Raw genomic sequence first — 24,190 nt, 5'->3', positions numbered from 1 at the left:
TTCTATTAAGACAGACCTGTGGTCCAGACCACCTCAGTCCAGTCATTATCAGCATGATGATTCTATTAAGGCAGACCTGTGGTCCAGACCACCTCAGTCGAGTCATTATCAGCATGATGATTCTATTAAGGCAGACCTGTGGTCCAGACCACCTCAGTCCAGTCATTATCAGCATGATGATTCTATTAAGGCAGACCTGTGGTCCAGACCACCTCAGTCCAGTCATTATCAGCATGATGATTCTATTAAGGCAGACCTGTGGTCCAGACCACCTCAGTCGAGTCATTATCAGCATGATGATTCTATTAAGACAGACCTGTGGTCCAGACCACCTCAGTCCAGTCATTATCAGCATGATGATTCTATTAAGACAGACCTGTGGTCCAGACCACCTCAGTCCAGTCATTATCAGCATGATGATTCTATTAAGGCAGACCTGTGGTCCAGACCACCTCAGTCCAGTCATTATCAGCATGATGATTCTATTAAGACAGACCTGTGGTCCAGACCACCTCAGTCGAGTCATTATCAGCATGATGATTCTATTAAGACAGACCTGTGGTCCAGACCACCTCAGTCCAGTCATTATCAGCATGATGATTCTATTAAGACAGACCTGTGGTCCAGACCACCTCAGTCGAGTCATTATCAGCATGATGATTCTGTTAGACAGACCTGTGGTCCAGACCACCTCAGTCGAGTCATTATCAGCATGATGATTCTATTAAGACAGACCTGTGGTCCAGACCACCTCAGTCGAGTCATTATCAGCATGATGATTCTATTAAGACAGACCTGTGGTCCAGACCACCTCAGTCCAGTCATTATCAGCATGATGATTCTATTAAGACACAGACCTGTGGTCCAGACCACCTCAGTCGAGTCATTATCAGCATGATGATTCTATTAAGACAGACCTGTGGTCCAGACCACCTCAGTCGAGTCATTATCAGCATGATGATTCTACTAAGACAGACCTGTGGTCCAGACCACCTCAGTCCAGTCATTATCAGCATGATGATTCTATTAAGACAGACCTGTGGTCCAGACCACCTCAGTCGAGTCCAAAGTAAATTCCAAAACCAGTTCCAGTTGAGTTAGAGTCCAATTGAGTCCCGCTCAAAACAAACACCAAAAAAGGCGATACACCGTCTAAGTTTCTTTTCAAATGTAAACAAAAAATGCTGAAGGATTTTCGCAGTAGATGTGGACCTATCTGTAGGAGCACTAAACCCTTCCACATCCACATACATAATATACACAGGTGAAATCCCATCAATTGTTTGTAGCTTATAGATAAGTCAAGGCAACATCCAATCATGTCAGAAACTAAGACAAGCTCTTTTCAAATTAAGCACGAATACAAGACAAGTCGAGAAAAGAGGAGCCTGAACTACAGGACTCTGCTGCAGCCCATCTTTTACATACAGACTCGTCTGTTGTGGCGGAAAACCAATGATCCCACTGGATCGCTTCATTCGAACCAATGATCACACTGGATCACTTCATTCAAACCAATGATCACACTGGATCACTTCATTCAAACCAATAATCACACTGGATCACTTCATTCGAACCAATGATCACACTGGATCACTTCATTCTAACCAATGATCACACTGGATCGCTTCATTCAAACCAATGATCACACTGGATCACTTCATTCAAACCAATAATCACACTGGATCACTTCATTCAAACCAATGATCACACTGGATCGCTTCATTCTAACCAATGATCACACTGGATCGCTTCATTCAAACCAATGATCACACTGGATCACTTCATTCGAACCAATGATCACACTGGATCACTTCATTCAAACCAATAATCACACTGGATCGCTTCATTCAAACCAATGATCACACTGGATCACTTCATTCAAACCAATGATCACACTGGATCACTTCATTCAAACCAATAATCACACTGGATCACTTCATTCGAACCAATGATCACACTGGATCACTTCATTCTAACCAATGATCACACTGGATCGCTTCATTCAAACCAATGATCACACTGGATCACTTCATTCAAACCAATAATCACACTGGATCACTTCATTCAAACCAATGATCACACTGGATCGCTTCATTCTAACCAATGATCACACTGGATCGCTTCATTCAAACCAATGATCACACTGGATCACTTCATTCGAACCAATGATCACACTGGATCGCTTCATTCAAACCAATGATCACACTGGATCGCTTCATTCGAACCAATGATCACACTGGATCACTTCATTCGAACCAATGATCACACTGGATCACTTCATTCAAACCAATGATCCCACTGGATCACTTCATTCAAACCAATGATCACACTGGATCACTTCATTCAAACCAATAATCACACTGGATCGCTTCATTCGAACCAATAATCACACTGGATCGCTTCATTCGAACCAATGATCACACTGGATCACTTCATTCAAACCAATGATCACACTGGATCACTTCATTCAAACCAATGATCCCACTGGATCACTTCATTCAAACCAATGATCACACTGGATCACTTCATTCAAACCAATAATCACACTGGATCGCTTCATTCAAACCAATGATCCCACTGGATCACTTCATTCAAACCAATAATCACACTGGATCACTTCATTCAAACCAATAATCACACTGGATCGCTTCATTCAAACCAATAATCACACTGGATCGCTTCATTCAAACCTGCTGTCTTTTCATGTGTTCTATAGCAGAAGTGAATGAGATCATCAGCAGCTGGATCTGCTGTGTGGACACCAGTCTAGCCTACAGATTGAGATGCAGAGAACTACATTATATTCCACTTTAGGGAGGTGCAGCACCTCTTGAGGTGCGTGCCACAATGTTTATCTTCCCCCAAAATCAGAAACAACTCAAAACATGTGACACACTGCAGCCGCGCTGTCCTGCATGCCTCAGCCAAAGAGCAATGGAGCAGATACCAGATCCCACACAGATGGGAAGCAGAAGGAAAAATAATCCAACTGCACCACTTCAAACTATATTTCTACTACAGAATCTATCTCTTGAGTCAAACAAAGTCCCTTTCACACCCTTGTTTTGTTGCTGGATTGTCTCAATGGGAATAGAGATATGACGGTTACTGTACAACTTCAGTGTGATGAGGTCAGAGCAGAACGGATTCACACATGTTATAGTGAGCATAACCGTTACCCAGACAACCCACAGAGGGGTCATAGTAGCATAACCGTTACCCAGGCAACCCACAGGGGGGTCATAGTAAGCATAACCGTTACCCAGACAACCCACAGGGGGGTCATAGTAAGCATAACCGTTACCCCGACAACCCACAGGGGGGTCATAGTAAGCATAACCGTTACCCCGACAACCCACAGGGGGGTCATAGTAGCATAACCGTTACCGAGACAACCCACAGGGGGGTCATAGTAGCATAACCGTTACCCAGACAACCCACAGGGGGGTCATAGTAGCATAACCGTTACCCAGGCAACCCACAGGGGGGTCATAGTAAGCATAACCATTACCGCGACAACCCACAGGGGGGTCATAGTAAGCATAACCATTACCGCGACAACCCACAGGGGGGTCATAGTAAGCATAACCGTTACCCAGACAACCCACAGGGGGGTCATAGTAGCATAACCGTTACCCAGACAACCCACAGGGGGGTCATAGTAGCATAACCGTTACCCAGACAACCCACAGGGGGGTCATAGTAGCATAGCCATTACCCAGACAACCCACAGGGGGGTCATAGTAAGCATAACCGTTACCCAGACAACCCACAGGGGGGTCATAGTAGCATAACCGTTACCCAGGCAACCCACAGGGGGGTCATAGCAGCATAACCGTTACCCCGACAACCCACAGGGGGGTCATAGTAGCATAACCGTTACCCAGACAACCCACAGGGGGGTCATAGTAAGCATAACCGTTACCCCGACAACCCACAGGGGGGTCATAGTAGCATAACCGTTACCCAGACAACTCACAGGGGGGTCATAGTAGCATAACCGTTACCCAGACAACCCACAGGGGGGTCATAGTGAGCATAACCGTTACCCAGACAACCCACAGGGGGGTCATAGTAGCATAACCGTTACCCAGACAACCCACAGGGGGGTCATAGTGAGCATAACCGTTACCCAGACAACCCACAGGAGGGTCATAGTGAGCATAACCGTTACCCAGACAACCCACAGGGGGGTCATAGTGAGCATAACCGTTACCCAGACAACCCACAGGGGGGTCATAGTAGCATAACCGTTACCCAGACAACCCACAGGGGGGTCATAGTGAGCATAACCGTTACCCAGACAACCCACAGGGGGGTCATAGTAGCATAACCGTTACCCAGACAACCCACAGGGGGGTCATAGTAGCATAACCGTTACCCAGAACAACTCACAGGGGGGTCATAGTAGCATAACCGTTACCCAGACAACCCACAGGGGGGTCATAGTAGCATAACCGTTACCCAGACAACCCACAGGGGGGTCATAGTAGCATAACCGTTACCCAGACAACTCACAGGGGGGTCATAGTAGCATAACCGTTACCCAGACAACCCACAGGGGGGTCATAGTGAGCATAACCGTTACCCAGACAACCCACAGGGGGGTCATAGTAGCATAACCGTTACCCAGACAACCCACATGGGGGTCATAGTAGCATAACCGTTACCCAGACAACCCACAGGGGGGTCATAGTAGCATAACCGTTACCCAGACAACCCACAGGGGGGGTCATAGTAGCATAACCGTTACCCAGACAACCCAAAGGGGGGCCATAGTGAGCATAACCGTTACCCAGACAACCCACAAGGGGGTCATAGTGAGCATAACCGTTACCCAGACAACCCACAAGGGGGTCATAGTAGCATAACCGTTACCCAGACAACCCACAGGGGGGTCATAGTAGCATAACCGTTACCCAGGCAACCCACAGGGGGGTCATAGTAGCATAACCGTTACCCAGACAACCCACAGGGGGGTCATAGCAGCATAACTGTTACCCAGACAACCCACAGGGGGGTCATAGTAGCATAACCGTTACCCAGGCAACCCACAGGGGGGTCATAGTAGCATAACCGTTACCCAGGCAACCCACAGGAGGGTCATAGTAGCATAACCGTTACCCAGACAACCCACAGGGGGGTCATAGCAGCATAACCGTTACCCAGACAATGCACAGGGGGGTCATAGTAGCATAACCGTTACCCAGACAACCCACAGGGGGGCCATAGTAGCATAACTGTTACCCAGACAACCCACAGGGGGGTCATAGTGAGCATAACCGTTACCCAGACAACCCACAAGGGGGTCATAGTAGCATAACCGTTACCCAGACAACCCACAGGGGGGTCATAGCAGCATAACTGTTACCCAGACAACCCACAGGGGGGTCATAGCAGCATAACTGTTACCCAGACAACCCACAGGGGGGTCATAGTAGCATAACCGTTACCCAGACAACCCACAGGGGGGTCATAGTAGCATAACCGTTACCCAGACAACCCACAGAGGGGTCATAGTAGCATAACCGTTACCCAGACAACCCACAGGGGGTCATAGTAGCATAACCGTTACCCAGACAACCCACAGTGGGGTCATAGTAGCATAACCGTTACCCAGACAACTCACAGGGGGGTCATAGTGAGCATAACCGTTACCCAGACAACCCACAAGGGGGTCATAGTAGCATAACCGTTACCCAGACAACCCACAGGGGGGTCATAGCAGCATAACTGTTACCCAGACAACCCACAGGGGGGTCATAGTAGCATAACCATTACCCAGAACAACTCACAGGGGGGTCATAGCAGCATAACCGTTACCCAGACAACCCACAGGGGGGTCATAGTAGCATAACCGTTACCCAGACAACCCACAGGGGGGTCATAGCAGCATAACCGTTACCCAGACAACCCACAGGGGGGTCATAGCAGCATAACTGTTACCCAGACAACCCACAGGGGGGTCATAGTAGCATAACCGTTACCCAGACAACCCACAGGGGGGTCATAGTAGCATAACCGTTACCCAGACAACCCACAGAGGGGTCATAGTAGCATAACCGTTACCCAGACAACCCACAGGGGGGTCATAGTAGCATAACCGTTACCCAGACAACCCACAGGGGGGTCATAGTAGCATAACCGTTACCCAGACAACCCACAGGGGGGTCATAGTGAGCAGAACCGTTACCCAGACAACCACAGGGGGGTCATAGTAGCATAACCGTTACCCAGACAACCCACAGAGGGGTCATAGTAGCATAACCGTTACCCAGACAACCCACAGGGGGGTCATAGTAGCATAACCGTTACCCAGACAACCCACAGGGGGGTCATAGTAGCATAACCGTTACCCAGACAACCCACAGGGGGGTCATAGTAGCATAACCGTTACCCAGACAACCCACAGGGGGGTCATAGTAGCATAACCGTTACCCAGACAACCCACAGAGGGGTCATAGCAGCATAACCGTTACCCAGACAACCCACAGGGGGGTCATAGTAGCATAACCGTTACCCAGACAACCCACAGGGGGGTCATAGCAGCATAACCGTTACCCAGACAACCCACAGGGGGGTCATAGTAAGCATAACCGTTACCCAGACAACCCACAGGGGGGTCATAGTAAGCATAACCGTTACCCAGACAACCCACAGGGGGGTCATAGCAGCATAACTGTTACCCAGACAACCCACAGGGGGGTCATAGTAGCATAACCGTTACCCAGGCAACCCACAGGGGGGTCATAGTAGCATAACCGTTACCCAGACAACCGACAGGGGGGTCATAGTAGCATAACCGTTACCCAGACAACCCACAGGGGGGTCATAGTGAGCATAACCGTTACCCAGACAACCCACAGGGGGGTCATAGTGAGCATAACCGTTACCCAGACAACCCACAGGGGGGTCATAGTAGCATAACCGTTACCCAGACAACCCACAGGGGGGTCATAGTAGCATAACCGTTACCCAGACAACCCACAGGGGGGTCATAGTAGCGGAGGCTGAAAAGGAGGTGACCAAACACACAGGGCGGGGTTCTGAGAGAGCTTAAAGGGCCAGTTGGCTGATTTTCAACCAGCTTTGTATGATTACAAAATCAGTAGTATAGTATATGCAAATGAGCAATGTTTAACTTCCCTCCATCTTACCTGGACCGAGATCTCCGCGTTCATTTGTAGAATTTCCTGGTCCATATATGATGTCATAATGATGTAATTTGGTCCAGGAAGTTCTGCAAATGAAGATAGAGAAAGCAGTCATAGTGACACAGTGGAAAAACTGATTCAAATGACAAGATGGAGGGAAGTTAAACATTGTTAATTGCATATACTACTGACTTTGTAATGATACCATGATGGTGGAAATTGAGCACAGTGGCCCTTTAAGTATACTTCGGTTGAAAAAACGTAAGTAAAAGAAAGATACTGCGTTTTGCTTGACTTTTGTTAGCACTGACATGATTGGAATGTATGACCTAGCTTGCTTTTTTTGTTTTGTTCTGAAGGGTTTCTCTTCCATCTCCGAGAAGTCTACTTGTAAACAAACCATTTTCATCCTATAGGCTTGGCCCTGTACTGCACCAGCGGTTTTAGGAGGCTCTCTAGTTAAGAACAGAACCCGGCCCAAAGCTCTCTGCCAACCCCCACAGCCTGTCATTACGTGAATCATTGTTTTGGTATAGCATCCACTGAAGTAACAGATGTACGGGGAGAATCGCAGAAAAATGTCCAAAACAACAGATGCATTCCTCTCACGGAGAGAAAGTAGCCTACAGAGTCAGGTTTGAAAGCAGGCCCCAAAGCCCAAAGTCAAGTGAGCAGAGGTGGCGAGTAAATATCCACACTGAGCCTCCATATCAAAGGATCTCATGTAGTTGGGAAAAGTTTGTGCAAGGCACCTCATCGGAGGCGGGACAGCTTCTCCACTCAGCTCAATTCCAAACGGCTTTTGTCTTTGAACTTTCTCCAGCCTTCTTCAACGTATACAGTGGTTACTCTGTGTATTGAGGGAGCCTTGAAGTTCTATGGCTGAACCAACCCAAAGTGTCCGTTTGGATGCCCTGATCCACCACGAATGAGATTTTTGGAGGGAAAAAGTCAGTCGCCGAGTATCAGATGGCATAGCTTGACATTAACGAAGCTAATGGACGTTTCATAAGGGGAGGACAGATCTTTTAAGTGCGCTCCAGCTCAGCGTATTATTAATGGCCTATTAAATTCTGGGGCACGTTTTTTTTTCTTCTCGCAGTACCACCCCTAGAGGGGGGCGTGCAAGTCATTAGACCGACGGGAGTTTTGAAAGATATGTTTCAGAGCCTCTCTCTCTGGACAGAATCAACGTTGAGCCTTTCAGCGTTTCACGCCCAGATCTGCAGTCTCAAATCTGCAACAGGATCCGCTGACGGCTCGCCTGCATGTTCTGAACCCACAGACAGGCTCACAGTGAGTCAAGGTAATGCACACAGCAGTGGACAATAGGGGGAGGAGGAGGAGGGGGTGCGGGGAGCACGCCCAGGGGGGAGCGGGGGAATGGGGGGGGGGTGATATAATACTCCCAATTGAAAGCAGATGGCATGTTTCCTGATTGAGGTCCCCAGAACCAGAACCAGGCACCACCGTGCTGTAGATAGCTGCAGCTGCACCGGCCTCAGGGTGGGGCTGGGTTGGCTGCTGGAGCGAGCCAGCCAGCAGCACTGCAGCCGGGCAGCGCCGGCTGAAGTTAGTGCTGCTTCCACCAAAGCCTGATTGAAACCATGAGATCCACAGTTGCTTTTGTGCTGAGAGAAGAGAAGAGAACGGGCCCGGGCTCTGCTGTGAAGCGCTGTGACAGAAAGCAGGGGGGGGTCGGTTTGAAAGGGGGTGGGGGTGCGAGTGGGGAGGGGAGGGGAGGGGGCCAAGATAGGGGGGGTCAGGGGTCAAGATAGCGCGGTCAGGAGTCTGTTGTTTCAAAGAGGCTAGAGTTGCAGAGCATATTCAACCCTAAGGGACTCGGCTCCAATGTCACATTCCTCTGAAACGCTCAAATTCAGATTCCGCGCCGTGTAGGATGCCCTAAAAAGCCATCACTGTCAGGGGCACAACAACATTCTTATGAGAATGGAATTTTGGGTATTGTACAATACTAATTATACCCATGAACACTACTCAATTAAGGCAACTTCTGTACCAGTAATAGTTTTCCTGGGATGGGAAATGACATTTGAAGCATCTCCTCCCCCCTCCATCAGTTTCACTACTCACACAGTGATTCATTGGTTTTAGGGCAGAATAACACATTCATACAATAATGACATGTGGTCCTCAAAGCACTGGTGTGCTGCTGGCTTGTTATGTTGTGATGGAACATCAACATATATAGCAAGACAGGAATACCATGTTAAAACAACTACATAAGAAACTCAAGCATGGTGCGTTGGGCTGTACAGTGTATTGTATCTTATAGAAGGGTGGGCAATGTTCTCTGTTTAAATTTTTGTCCCACTGATGATGTCATCAGTGATGTCATAAGAGCAAAATCATCTTATGACATCACTGATGATGTCATAGGCACTGACCCGCGCGTTTTCCTTTAGGGACATCATTTGCAGTTGAAAAAAGGTAATAAATCACAATATATCGCAATAGTCAATATATTGCAATACTAGCATATTGCAATATCGCAATACTATCGTATCGTGAGTCACTTAAGTATCGTGATAATATTGTATCGTGGGGCATCTGGTGATTCCCATCCCTAGTAAATACACTGATAATCAGAGTTGACTATATTATAGTAAACCCAGCTATACTCGCTTTTCTCACAAATTGCATGGAAAGTTGGAAGCCCTCATTAATGTTTGCTTGATGTAAGTTACAAGATAAGCTATTCAAACATGCTTGTAAGAAAAGCAATTAAAAACTTACTTTTATACAGCTCTGAAAAATTAATGCTTTTCTAATTGCTTTATATTGGGTGGTTGTTGACCCTGTGGTGAGAGTTAACCCCTCACCACTATAAAGCAGTGCAGAGGAGGAGGGGGTCCGAGGGCTGTTATGTCAGACCACCACCCTCCCTCCTCACAACCCCCCACTCATTCCTCACTGAACAAGGCATTGGCACATATCCTGTAGGAGTAACAACCCCAGCGTATGCAGGAGATTTGAGAGAAGCTGATTCTCCGACAGTACGGTGGCTCAGTGGTTAGCGCTGTTGCCACACAGCAAGAAGGTCCTACGTTCGAACCCCGGTCTGTCCCAGGTCCCTTTCTGTGTGGAGTTTGCATGTTCTCCCCGTGTTCGTGTGGGTTTCTTCTGGGTGCTCTGGTTTCCTCCCACCATCAAAGATGCGTTATTTTGAATCGCACATAGGTTATGCAAAAATCATGCCCTGTGCCCGCCTACGCAGCAGTCAAGTGCCGGGATTGGCCAGGAGCAAGTCTTTTGTCTTCTTTTGACAGCTGGAATCTCCCACACCACAAACACTGCACGGCACGCAGCCCAGCGATTTCATGAACAAACTGAATTGATCTTGATAGCGGACATTGAAATTAATTATTAGTGTATTAATCCGGGAGCCAAAGGCTGTTTTTTTGATGAACCTTATTTCGTCGGATAAAGCGGGCACAGGGCGTGGTTTTTGCGTAACCTATGTGCGATTCGAAATAACGCATCAAAGACATGTGTATGTTAGGGTTAAGACTCCTGTCAGTGTCCCCTGACCAAGGCACTGGCAAAAGAACTGGAGTTGGTCCCCGGGCACTTCACTGTGGCTGCCCACTGCTCCTAGTTCTAGGAAGGTTCCTAGTAGAGGATGGGTCAAATGCAGAGGATGAATTTCCCCATGGAGATAAATAAAGGAGAACTTATATTCTTAAGAGTCATGATGAGACAGCCTGATTTGGAGTTTGCGTGTCTTGCGTCCCCTATGAAAACACATGTGGTAACCATGGTAACCATGGCACGCTGCACGCAGCAGGGAGGGGCTTTGGGGTTTTGGCATGGTGGTGGTCCACTAACGGCTGCACACTATCATCACCTCACTGTGCCCCGTGCCGTCAGGAGGGCAGCTAGGGCCCCCCGGTGGCTCGGAGGCCACAGCCACAGGGTTTGGCCCTCCTAGCTGAACCAGTAACACTGGGGGGGGGGTTTCTTCTCCAGCTCTTCCCATTTAACACGTCTAACGGCTGCTTCATGCTTCATGCACACACACACACACACACGACGGGGGCGCGCACAGTCACGCGATTGCTGCTGCCAGCGGAAATGGCCTTTTTCACCTCAGCCATTTTGTGTCTAAAAGGAAGTAACACAGGTGCAACCAAACTGGAACAACTAAATGGATTGATAGTTGGAAACCCTCATTCATGTTTTTTTCTTGCACCTGTGTTACCTCCGGCCTTTTAGACACAAAATCGCTGCTGGTGATGAAAAAGGTCAATGGGTGCCATGGCTGCATTTGGGAGTGTCCTGCAAGGATGCACATATGAGATTTTAAACATTGTGGACAAGGGCCAAGACTGAGGCATGCTGGTAGAGGTAGGGTAGGTTAAGGCTGAGGGATGCTGGTAGTGGTAGGGTAGGTCAAGGTTGAGGCATGCTGGTAGTGGTAGAGTAGGTCAAGGTTGAGGCATGCAGGTAGTGGTAGGGTAGGTCAAGGTTGAGGCATGCTGGTAGTGGTAGAGTAGGTCAAGGTTGAGGCATGCAGGTAGTGGTAGGGTAGGTCAAGGTTGAGGCATGCTGGTAGTGGTAGGGTAGGTCAAGGTTGAGGGATGCTGGTAGTGGTAGAGTAGGTCAAGGTTGAGGCATGCTGGTAGTGGTAGAGTAGGTCAAGGTTGAGGCATGCTGGTAGTGGTAGAGTAGGTCAAGGTTGAGGCATGCAGGTAGTGGTAGGGTAGGTCAAGGTTGAGGCATGCAGGTAGTGGTAGGGTAGGTCAAGGTTGAGGCATGCAGGTAGTGGTAGGGTAGGTCAAGGTTGAGGCATGCTGGTAGTGGTAGAGTAGGTCAAGGTTGAGGCATGCTGGTAGTGGTAGAGTAGGTCAAGGTTGGGGCATGCAGGTAGTGGTAGGGTAGGTCAAGGTTGAGGCATGCTGGTAGAGGTAGGGTAGGTCAAGGTTGAGGCATGCAGGTAGTGGTAGGGTAGGTCAAGGTTGAGGCATGCTGGTAGTGGTAGGGTAGGTCAAGGTTGAGGCATGCTGGTAGTGGTAGGGTAGGTCAAGGTTGAGGCATGCTGGTAGTGGTAGAGTAGGTCAAGGTTGAGGCATGCTGGTAGTGGTAGAGTAGGTCAAGGTTGAGGCATGCTGGTAGTGGTAGAAGGGGTCAAGGTTAAGGGATGCTGGTAGTGGTAGAGTAGGTCAAGGTTGAGGCATGCTGGTAGTGGTAGAGTAGGTCAAGGTTGATGCATGCTGGTAGTGGTAGCGTAGGTCAAGGTTGAGGCATGCTGGTAGTGGTAGCGTAGGTCAAGGTTGAGGGATGCTGGTAGTGGTAGAGTAGGTCAAGGTTGAGGCATGCTGGTAGTGGTAGAGTAGGTCAAGGTTGAGGGATGCTGGTAGTGGTAGAGTAGGTCAAGGTTGAGGCATGCTGGTAGTGGTAGAAGGGGTCAAGGTTGAGGGATGCTGGTAGTGGTAGGGTAGGTCAAGGTTGAGTGATGCTGGTAGTGTTACGCTTAGTTCACACAGATAACCTACGCCTTGCCTTGCCTCAACCCACGCCCACGCCTGCAGACCTTGAGCTGGGCGTGAACCTATTACACGCTTTTGCGATCACACTGCACGCCTTTGCACGCTGAACCTGGAGCCGAGTCACAAGCACCTCTCCTCTCTCCCGACTGTATTTTTTCACGTGTGGTCCCGAATTATCATGGGTAGGTCAAATAAATCTGATACATTTAATGTTCTATTGATGCTGGATATGTATAACCAGGTCTGACTATAGTCTGACATTTTAGAGAGGTAATCTTGCAAGAATATGTGCTGGCACAACAACATTGTCCATCATGCTTCTTCGGTCGCTATTCTCTCTCATGAAGATGTGTTTGCAGACAGGGAGAAAGCCCCACGTGATAGCCACCCGTCAATCTCTCTCTCTCTGCTCAACACGGTTGTAGTAACTCTATTTTATTTTGAAATTCAGTTGACTTTGCCATTTCCCACGGATATTGTCACGTTTTTCTTTCATGGCTTGACAGAAGAAGCCTGCCTGCACGCGCCTAGTCGGCTTGAAAATAGAACTCACGCCTAAACGATAAAATCGGCAAGGCACAGGCAAGGCGTGGGTACACGCAGGGTTCACGCTCAGGCGCCCTGTGTACACAGCCTCGTTGACTAAAACGGACGCCTATTTAAGAGCGTGGGTAAAGGCAAGGCGTAGGCAAGGCTTGGGTCCCCGGTGTGAACCCAGCCGTAGGGTAGGTCAAGGTTGAGGCATGCTGGTATTGTAGGTCAAGGCTGAGGGATGCAGTTTGGCCTTGCTAAAATCTGCTCTTGCCTTGTGTTCTCTTTTGCCATGCTTGTTTTATAGTTACTCAATTGTGTTTATTGATTCGTAGCCCTTTGAGACATGCTTGTGAATTAGGGCTATATGAATAAACTTGACATGACGATGCCACGCCTCTCTCCAGGATTGGCTGGGGACGTCTTTATGACTTGTTGGAGGGTGTGGAGATGTTTTCAGGCATGTGTTCGCCGTGAGAAGCATGAATGTGAAGGTATGCAGACGGCACGCCTGCGTTATGGAGCATGCCATGCAACAACCACATGGCCTCCTGGGGGCCATGGGAGGGACGGGAGGGACGGGAGGGACGGGAGCTGCTATGGTATGGCTGCCATGCCATGCTGCTTTGCATTACTACACTGTATTGCATGGGAGGTGTGAGGGGCCGAAGCCTGCGTCCCACCTCTGTAGATCCCTGGGATTAGCTGTGCGTGACTGGGGAAGGGAAGGGCAGGGGGCTGGGATGGGATGGGGATAGGGAGGGTTTGAGGAGGGGAGACAGAGGGTGTGGAGCTGCTCCAAAGCCTGCCACATTCCTCCATCCGGAAGTCCCAGGAGATGGGGAGGGGGGGGTGGCGTGGGGAGGGGGGCGTGGCATGGGGAGGGGGGTGTGGCGTGGGGAGGGGGCGTGGCGTGGGGAGGGGGGCGTGGCGTGGGGAGGGGGGTGTGGCGTGGGGAGGGGGGCGTGGCGTGGGGGCCAGAGGATATCCAGACCACAGCCGTCACTCAAAGGAATCTGGTGGGAACATGTGGGAGAGAGCAGGGAAGTCGAGGCCCCAAGCTGAATAACATGTGGAGTCGGAGCCGATTAGGTCGGTTAGAAGGTTGATGCTATTATGTCTGGTGATGACGGATCATCATGGCCGCCTTCTAACAAATGACACAAACAATGAAAAGTGTGCGTGCGTGCGCGCATGTGTGTGCGTGTGCGTGTGTGTGTGTGTGTGTGTGTGCGTGTGTGTGTGTGTGCGCATGCGTGTGTATCTAGTGGTGGTAGGCACCGGCGGTGATGGGTGCATGCAAGTCAAGAGTCTATGATTATGTATCATAGACTATGTATTAGCGCAGGGGTTCCCAAACTTTTCCGTCCCAAGTACCACTACGTACCAAACCACATTTCCCAGGGACCACTTCCACTGCGTATACCAACCCCCCCTAAAATAACATTGGCAGATTTAACCATGCAATAGCAGCAGTAAATGTGAACGTGCATGCACGCACACACGCGCGGGCATGCACGCACACACACGTGCACACACACACACACACACACACACACACACACACACACACACACACACACACACACACACACACACACACACACACACACATCTGCCAATATTAGGCTGTGAAAAAGAGGACCCCTTTGAAAATGATTTTTTTTTCACTCGCCCAAATTTAGCCTAACTTTGGAGTGTTATTTAGCTACCTTCCTTCCTGACAAGCCAGCATGACGTGGTACAAATCGATTCCTTAGGTCTTCTAGTTTCATATGATACCAGAAACTTCACTCTGGCTTTAAAACTGAGCCTGCTGCAGCCTCTGAAAGTAAACATTCAAAATTTTGATATTTCCCAAATATCGCAATTATTTCCAAAAATCGGCCCAAACCGGCTTCTCCTCAGGGTTAATGTGTTGTCTGTAAAAAAAAAAATCTTTTTAATGCAATTCTCTGGGGGACCACCAGTGGACCCCAGTTTGGGAACCAATGTATTAGTGGAAAGATGCAGTAAATCAGTGGGGAATTCCTTTGAGCTGTGGGCCCATGTGGAGGGTAGAGGGCAGAAGGCAGTGAGGCGGTGATGGGTTCAGAGGTCACCGTGTCAGGAAGTGTGCTGATGGGAGTGACCTCACGCAGAGAGCGGGGCTGCAGCAGACGCCGGGGGACCCCGCTGTATCAATGACAGCACAGAGGTGCAGGTCACGGCTGCTGCAAGCCGCTCCCATAAGTCCCAGGCAGTGGAAAAGCCCATCACACGCTCCATGCACTAAATCACACGCTCCATGCACTAAATCACAACTATGGCACCACAGTGAGAACTGATGGTTGTTCTGGAACCAGAGACGGTAAAAAAAAAAAAAAAATGGACGTCGTGAATGTGACGTCAGCCATTAGTTTGTGCGCTCCCATTTTGAAGCCTCCAGTTTGGCATTGTGACCGCATCGCCATCTTGATTATGGATTATGGATTATTATTTGGGGGGTGAATGGGGACTCCCTTTTGGAGCCTGCCTCAAGTGGCCATTGGAGGAACTACGTTTTTGGTACTTTCGCATTGGCCTTAATTTTGAGAACCCCCGAACTTGGGGCTTGTGTGTAAATTACCAGTCCTCAAATCCTAAATCAAATGTTTGCATGAAATTGATAAAACTCTAAATCTATCTGAAGTCTACAGTCAAAACAAAACAATAAACGGTGGTCACTCAGATGTTGTTCCTGTAAATGTTGGCCCACGTCCATGTGAGACTTGGCTCTGGCCTGTAGGGGGAGTTTGTTGTTCACATGTAATGTATGACTGACCAACAGCTGGTGAGAGAGTGAAAAAAGCTGGACAGGGTTTACGGGCAGCATTGGCAGTGTGGCTAAACAGCAGGCTCTGCACGACTGTGTCTGAAGCTAAACAACAAGTACGTTTCGCCTTGCAAAAATCTGGCGGGCAGGTTTTTACGAGAGCATGCCATGACATCATTAGTGCAAAGCCAGTAAAAGTGAACGCCCCCCCCCCCCTCTCTTAATCCCTGAGATTAAACATGCGTACAACCTCAAACTCGTACTGTATAAACGGGCAAATCATTCTCCAATAACGTCCGTGTGATTGTGGTTCTGCACTGTTCTGAGGAAAGCGCAAACTCATTTCCTAACGCTCGTCAGAGACTCGACCCAACCCCGAATGTTATTAAAAAACCCTAACATACTCTTCAGCCACAGAGGCGGATCATTATAGACCTTTCATTTACTGACGGAGAGTTTGACATTCCGCTTCGTGTACGACTCACCCCACAACGGAAGGTGATCACAGGGATGTGTGTAGCGACCGCACGCCTCAGCCGCTGCACTCTGGCACTCCCGTGTGCCGCCGCGTTTGTATGAAAAAAAAACGTTGATTTATGCTCCTCCACCATCACCACCCATTCTGAAGCCCATCCTGTCCACGTCGTAGAGTAAACACACACAGACCACCCAGGACATGGCTGAGGCCCGGCAGCTGCCTGCAGGCTCGGTGCTGGAGGCCCGCGGTCTGAAGACAGACTTAGACAAGGTCAGGGGAGTCCTTGACCTGTCACCGCGCCAAGGCCACGCCAACGCCCCCCTGTTACTGAACCACACAAACACAACCAGGAATAGGGAGAATAGTCAGGCGATTGCTGCGGCAATCTGGCTCCACGGTAAAGTTAGTGTAAAGTTAGTGTAAAGTTAGTGTAAAGTTACTGTAAAGTTACTGTACGCTTGAGCAAGACTAGAAGACAGATGTCTCACCCTTTATTCTCCTTTTGACATTAATGGAGAAACTGTAAAACTGCGGCGACGCGGTGTTCTCATTCATTTCAACCAATGACGAGACGAGATCAGTGATGCTGTGTTCTCATTCATTTCAACCAATGACGAGACGAGATCAGTGATGCTGTGTTCTCATTCATTTCAACCAATGACGAGACGAGATCAGTGATGCTGTGTTCTCATTCATTTCAACCAATGACGAGACGAGATCAGTGACTCTGTGTTCTCATTCATTTCAACCAATGACAAGACGAGATCAGTGACGCTGTGTTCTCATTCATTTCAACCAATGACGAGACAAGATCAGTGATGCTGTGTTCTCATTCATTTCAACCAATGACGAGACGAGATCAGTGATGCTGTGTTCTCATTCATTTCAACCAATGACGAGACGAGATCAGTGATGCTGTGTTCTCATTCATTTCAACCAATGACGAGACGAGATCAGTGACTCTGTGTTCTCATTCATTTCAACCAATGACAAGACGAGATCAGTGACTCTGTGTTCTCATTCATTTCAACCAATGACAAGACGAGATCAGTGACTCTGTGTTCTCACTCATTTCAACCAATGACAAGACGAGATCAGTGACTCTGTGTTCTCACTCATTTCAACCAATGACGAGACGAGATCAGTGATGCTGTGTTCTCATTCATTTCAACCAATGACGAGACGAGATCAGTGATGCTGTGTTCTCATTAATTTCAACCAATGACCAGATGTAGAAGGGTTATTTCCACTGTGTAGCAGTGCTGAATAAAGTACCTGAAAGCAGTAAAAGTACAGATATCTTACCATAAAATGACTTTGAAAGAAGTTAAAGTCACCTATTGGAATATTACAAGAGTAAAAGTCTTAAATTATCTGATATTTCCCTTTCTTAAAGGCCGGCTTTACCGTGGGGAATATGAATATATATTAATTCTTAAAAAATCTTAAATTTCGAATCCGTTGAAATTTTTGAAATTGCTTGTTCACAGCCAGAGAAAAAAAAATGAAAAAAAAAAAAAAAAAAAAAAAAATGGGCCAGGTGACGCGTTTCGACGCGAAACGCGTCACCTGGCCCAATTTTTTTTTTTTTTTTTTTTTTTTTTTTTCTTTTTTTTTTCTCTGGCTGTGAACAAGCAATTTCAAAAATGTCAACGGATTCGAAATTTAAGATTTTTTAAGAATTAATATATATTCATATTCCCCACGGTAAAGCCGGCCTTTAAGTATCAAAAGTAATTTTCTGATATTAAATGTACTTAGGGATTGAAAGTAAGAGTAACTGCTGTCAATAAAAGGGCAGTCTTCTTATTGTTATGTTTTATAGCGGTTTGCAAACGTTATTACCGCCACCAACTGGAATGGAGCGTGCATCATGATTAACGTAACTTAAAGGAGCACTGATTCGCCAAACCTGCTTGCTTGCAGGCTACCAAATTTCTTCCGATTTTGTTTTGTAATGAAGATTCTTAGGAGAAAAATGCAATGGTTGAGTAAAAGTGAAAGTTGTCAGAAAAATAAATACTCAAGTAGAGTACAGATAACGCCCAAAAGATACTTAAGTAGCCCACTGTAACAGAGTATTACTTTGGTACATTACACCACTGCTACTGTAAGTGGGCTATACTTTACAGGATAACACAGTAGTTGAGAAACCAGAATAATTATGCAGTTGCCTGGCAACACAAACATAACGGACAGCTGTGATGGACAGTTGCTTTAAGCATACCAAAAAGACCTCCTTTAAGACTATTGACCCTGACCACCTGCTAGCATGGTATGCTACACACACTGTTTGCTCTACTCTTGTGGCACCTGTCTGTCACACTGATTTAACTAAAGGAAATCAGTGGCCACAATGTCACCACTGTGTGAGCATCTGTGCTTTATGTGTGGAAACCACAAGTGATGACCAGGAGCCGGACAGAAGACTGTGATGATGACAGGACAAACTGAAATAGTTTACTCACTTAGAAGCTCTCTTACTGCTGCACATGCAGTGGTGTATAAAGTACTTGAAATCCATACCTCCTTGAGTTAAAGTATAGACCAGAAAATGACGGGTAAAAGCCAAAGTCACCCATTAAAATATTACTTGAGTAAAAGTCTTAAAGTAGCTAATATTGTCTGTACTTAAGTATCAAAAGTATTTTTTTTTATATTAAATGTACTCAAAAGTATTGAAAGTAAAAGTACAAGTAAATCCTGTTTATAAGAAAGCAAGCGACTCGGATTTGAGTTTGCTTACATATTTACCTTATAGTCTGCCATTTGAACTGACTGCAGCTTTTGGCACAAGTAGGCTACCTGCTTTAGGCTATCATGGCGATGAGATATCTCCATCAAGGGGAAATATATAATAATCATCATCGTCATCATCATCATTATCACCGTCCATCATGGACATCTCCTCCATATAGCTAATATGCCTGGATAGTCACGTCCAAATAAACAGTACCTTTCTGAAACACATGACATTATTTGGGCTGTGACAAAATAGCGACAGTTACACCAGACTAGCAACGGAAATACCACAATTTACTTTCAGAATAAAATGCTTCTCACCTTTGGAGAAACAAATACATCATTTCAACGAATGAAACGGAAAATCGAAATACTTGTTTTGAGGTTAAGATTACACATGGCATTAAACTGTGGCTGTAAAGCATTACTCAAGATTAATATTAAGTATAAGGATTTTATTTTGAAATCCTTAAGCGGAAGACGTATATTTTTACGTTCTGGCTGCGTGGATGCTTGACCAATTTGAAGCTTACCTCAAGAGGCGTTTGTTTTCTTGTTTTCTGGTGGCATATTCTGTCATTTTGGTTCCATTGGACACAATGTAAAGACAATTTAAAGTAATTAACCGTCGGATTTCAGCCTGTGGGAACTTGTTGTAACATGGATGAAAAGACTTGGGAAGCGCTGACGGTAAGCTATTGGCAAACGCAACTTACAACACAGAAGCAGTGATTCGCTAGCCAGGCTACTGATTCGCCACAACACAAGCTGTTTGTTTATTTTATAGTAACGACGAGTAACGAGATGCTTTTGGGAAATGTATCGGAGTAAAAGTCTATAGATTTTATTACGAAAATGTAGTGGAGTAAAAGTGAAAGTTGAAAGAAAAAAAAATACTCAAGTAAAGTACAGATACAAAAAAAAATACTCAAGTACAGTAACGAAGTGTACTTCGTTACTTTACACCACTGTGCACATGAAATAGTTTACTCACTTAGAAGCTCTCTCACTGCTGCACATTTTTGCAAGGAGGAAAAGGGCTTTTCTATTCATCAAGCAAAAGCAAAATAATTCAAGTACTTTTGAATGAAAGTGGCATGCAGAATACCATTGTACCAAGTTTATATGACTAAAACAGCTCACTCAAAAGTGGAGTGAGATGACATTTGCTGCTGTCCACCTCTGTAATGTAGTTATACAACACGACCATCATGACAAGAAACTGTGAGGATAATTGACAGGATTGAGCAGCAGCCAGAGAAACATAAGCAGAGCAAATACAAAGCAAAGAATGAAACTTGAATGGTGAAAGCAGGCACCTCCCCTGCCCCGAGCCCTCCTTTTAGATCGTGCCTCTGCAAAGTATATTCAAAATATATTCTGGATTGTATCATAAATATAAAGTGAGCTTTTCAGAACTTCCTTAACACATGATCATGCAAAATACTGTCTGTCATCCTCCAATGTGAACAAACATTACAGATGTAAACAAATGTCAAAATACATTCAAAGCTCATGTTTTGTGCTCATATCAGTCATAGAATATAAGCTCAGACAATGGAATTCAAAAACAAACAAACATACAAATCTTCCCTCATTATTCATGTGGGCTATAGGCTACAAAGCAAATAGTGCAGATGCAGAGCAGGCGGTTAATCTGAGAACAATAACAAACTTAATGTGCTGGCCAATGAGGAGCGAGAGAGTGAGGCGTAATGACATCTGCAGAGGTATTATGTATTATGGGAATGTTTTGAGAGTGAGGTAATGCTGCTGAGAGAGAGAGAGGGAGAGAGAGAGGAGGGAGGGAGGGAGGGAGTGAGGTAATGCTGCTGAGAGAGAGAGAGAGAGAGGAGGGAGGGAGGGAGGGAGTGAGGTAATGCTGCTGAGAGAGAGAGAGAGAGAGAGGAGGGAGGGAGGTAATGCTGCTGAGAGAGAGAGAGAGGGAGAGAGGAGGGAGGGAGGGAGGGAGGTAATGCTGCTGAGGGAGAGAGAGAGAGAGAGAGGAGGGAGGGAGGGGGAGGGAGGGAGGTAATGCTGCTGAGAGAGAGAGAGAGAGAGAGAGAGGAGGGAGGGAGGGGGAGGGAGGTAATGCTGCTGAGACTGAGAGAGAGAGAGGGAGAGAGGAGGGAGGGGGAGGGAGGGAGGTAATGCTGCTGAGAGAGAGAGAGAGGGAGAGAGGAGGGAGGGAGGGAGGGAGGTAATGCTGCTGAGAGAGAGAGAGAGGGAGAGAGGAGGGAGGGAGGGGGAGGGAGGGAGGTAATGCTGCTGAGAGAGAGAGAGAGAGAGAGAGAGGAGGGAGGGAGGGGGAGGGAGGGAGGGAGGTAATGCTGCTGAGAGAGAGAGAGAGAGGAGGGAGGGAGGGGGAGGGAGGGAGGTAATGCTGCTGAGAGAGAGAGAGAGAGAGAGAGAGGAGGGAGGGAGGGGGAGGGAGGGAGGGAGGTAATGCTGCTGAGACTGAGAGAGAGAGAGGGAGAGAGGAGGGAGGGGAGGGAGGGAGGGAGGGAGGTAATGCTGCTGAGAGAGAGAGAGAGGGAGAGAGGAGGGAGGGGAGGGAGGGAGGTAATGCTGCTGAGAGAGAGAGAGAGGGAGAGAGGAGGGAGGGAGGGAGGGAGGTAATGTGAATGCATGCTGGGTATTCTGGTTTGGCTTTCTGGATCATTCCGTTGCCAGTTGACACGAGCAAATGGCAGCAATAAAGACGTCATGCTCATTTTCACTTGCTGACGACAGTTTGTGCTCACATCAATCACAGGAGATCAAATGTGTCCTGCTACTTATCGGGATTTTCACCACTTGGAAATAGCTCGCTGTACGTAGCTTAGCTCGCTGTACGTAGCTTAGCTCGCTGTACGTAGCTTAGTGGAATTGCGCATAAATAATGCCAAAAGAAATCCTATCAGAGGCTGGTTTAGTGCTGTAACGTTATGTTATCAAGGACACTTACCTGAAAGTCGTAGGATTCCCTCATGGAAAATGGCATAATGGCCTATATTACATAATCCAAAATGGACTATTTTGGAAAAACTAAACTGATGTTTTCAATAGCATCATCCTCTGGCACCTTTGAGCAGTACACTTAATCAGTGCTTTCAGCGGTTTAACAGGCTAGATGGAAAGTAATTTCGCCCACACGTTTCAGGGCTTTATTCACCCACATGTATTTTGTGTATCCTACTGGTGCCTTACTTTGCACCTGATTTACTTCACACTGAAACGGCAGCATCTTTAGAAGAAGCTGAGACTGAGGCAGATATGTTGCATATCAAAGCACATATTAACGTCATGACGTGGTCGTCTGTGGGTCTGACAATCTGTTATCTACAGTAATAAGATCCATGACCTAACGCCCCTATCACTACAGAGGCCACGTGGGACTTATGTCTCAATATGTGCACACCCAAGAGCTCTCACACTCTGCATGAGTTCATCCCATTAGGGCGATAATTGATGCTGTTTGGGCGAAAACCCCGGCCATTTGAGCTACGAGCTACCTCACATTAGCAGTTTATTAAATAAAGATAAATGATATTTCTTACTGAGCTCAAGATCTAGGAATTGCTTTATGATCCTCCAAGCTGATGCTCATACAAAGACTTTAAAGGGACAGCCCCCCCCCCCCCCATATATATATATAATATATTCCCTCTTACCTGTAGCGCTATCCATCTCGTTTTGGTGTGAGTTGCAAAGTTTTGGAGACATCAGCCATAGAGAGGTCTGCCTTCTTTCGTATATAATGGAACTGGTGGCACTCGGCTTGTGGTGCTCAAAGCGCCCCCCAAAAAAAAGAACGTCACATATGACATCATTTTAGATGGGTCAAAAATAATATTCCCGATGTATCTTGCCCATTCTATGGCCAGACGAGTTGTAATATATTGTCATGTCATGGTGTTTTGGGGTCATTAATAAACGAGATTGATTCTGTTATTTTTCTATCATCTTTTTACTTGGTGCTATTTTACATTGAAGTCAACGGGGCAAGGCTTGTGTTTTCCCCCTAAAAGGGGGCGGGAACATGTGCCGCCAGTTAGTTAGCCGCCTACAAAAAATGACGTATTGCCGATCGGATGTATCTGCTGGCAGAGCAGACCTGCAGGGTCAAACAGTATTAGCAAATCATTGTCAGCGTTTGCTTTAGCCTGCGTATCTGTTTCACATGTTTATCCAGGCCAGATGTGTGGAGTGTGAGACATAAAACATGAGTGTGTGAGTAGCAAACACACAATCACAGGAATGTATTTGGAAGTTGGATTTAGGAGCCTACACTTCTCTGTGAATGAGAACTGTACCTGAAACGATCAGAATTGACCTTTCTTAAGCCCCGCCCATTTTCAGGGCCTAGGTCAACTTTCCCCTTAGCTGTTCTACTAGTCTATGGGATGACTGTTCAAACCACACCCTCTTTGAACTCTAAAGCTAGAAACTCCATTCAAACTAGAAACAGGCCACCCTCATACTTTATCATACTTTATTACTCTTTCAGATATCTTTTGTACTTTTTGAGAAATCACAGTGTACATGTTGTGCTTTTTTCAACCTTTATAACGGCACGGCAGCCTGTAAAGTCAGCTAGAGTGAATTGTGACATCACACACTCTAGGCTGACTCCATTATAAAGGTTGAAAAAAGCCTAAAACATAAACTCTGATTTAGTGTCGAGTTCAGGTGGAAGTCGAGCTAGGTCCTGAAAAGAGGCGGGGCTTAATTGTGCTGATACAGTGAACCCCACCCTTCTGGTGAACCATGTTCACAATAATAATAATAATAACAACAAAAAGAACAGAGGAATTTGCAGATGCTCTTTGACCCTGTTCTGTTGCATAGCTCACATGTCTGCCATTATCGGACAGATTTCCCTGCGGAGCTCATAGCACCCGCCCCAGTGGGACGGTACCGCCCCAGTGGGACGGTACCGGAGGTCAGAGCTTTTGGCTGGCGGCACCAGGACTTTTAGACTGAGGGAGAGTTTATT

General features: G+C 47.0%; 1 protein-coding gene across 2 annotated transcripts in view; it reads left to right on the top strand.

Moving 5' to 3' along the window:
• The window catches only part of LOC310799196 (hematopoietic progenitor cell antigen CD34-like), a 45,985-nt gene that overhangs the window by 2,851 nt on the left and 18,944 nt on the right, over nt 1-24,190 (top strand). The gene's annotated exons all lie outside the window — the stretch shown is intronic.

Source organism: Poromitra crassiceps, assembly GCF_964638095.1.
Source record: "Poromitra crassiceps genome assembly, chromosome: 27".
Lineage (NCBI taxonomy): Eukaryota > Metazoa > Chordata > Actinopteri > Beryciformes > Melamphaidae > Poromitra > Poromitra crassiceps.
The sequence above is the reverse complement of the archived record's forward strand: the minus strand, read 5'-3'. Positions and strand labels throughout refer to the sequence as shown.